Here is a 671-nt window from a genome sequence, read left to right as displayed (position 1 = left end):
CTTATTTAGACGGTGTACATACAGTGTTGTGTTGCCAGATGCTGTGAGAGAAATAAGCAACCAGGTCTAGGAAAACAAGCCAAAATGTATTGAATAAATACAAAATAAATCAAAGAAATTCCACTTTGAGCTTGTAGATCTGCTATTTTAAAAAGAAAATCTCGAAATAAAATGTGGAATACTTTTTTAAACATTCTAACAACACAAATCTGGTATTAAGGGTCCCTGACACAACACATTTTCAGATGGAGGTTAAGGACGCCATTGAAAACAAGCCAATGGCTTTCTTGTTTTTTTTTAATTCCTATTAGCTGGCCTCGTATGGAACTGTACTTTCATGTGCTTTTTTCTGCAAACTTCTAATAAAGTATTCAAGCAATAAGGGTTCTATCAAAAGATGAATACGTTTGGGGGTTAATTTGGGTGTCCATGAAATATTTGAAAACCACTGATTTAAATAATTTAAAAAAAATGTGAAACAAGCCCAAATAAGCAACTACCAATATTTACAAACAACTACAAATTAGCCCAAAGTCGCTTATAATAAGCGGACATGGCAACACTGTGCACATCGCTTCTACTACGACACAATAAATCATTTTTGCTCATAACTTCCATAAACATCCACACTAGAATGCTAAGCTCAACATCTTAAAAAAAAAAGTTGTTTC

Source organism: Gymnoscopelus braueri (assembly GCF_963280865.1).
Source record: "Gymnoscopelus braueri genome assembly, chromosome: 2".
Taxonomy (NCBI): Eukaryota; Metazoa; Chordata; class Actinopteri; order Myctophiformes; family Myctophidae; genus Gymnoscopelus; species Gymnoscopelus braueri.
Note: the sequence above shows the minus strand (reverse complement) of the source record.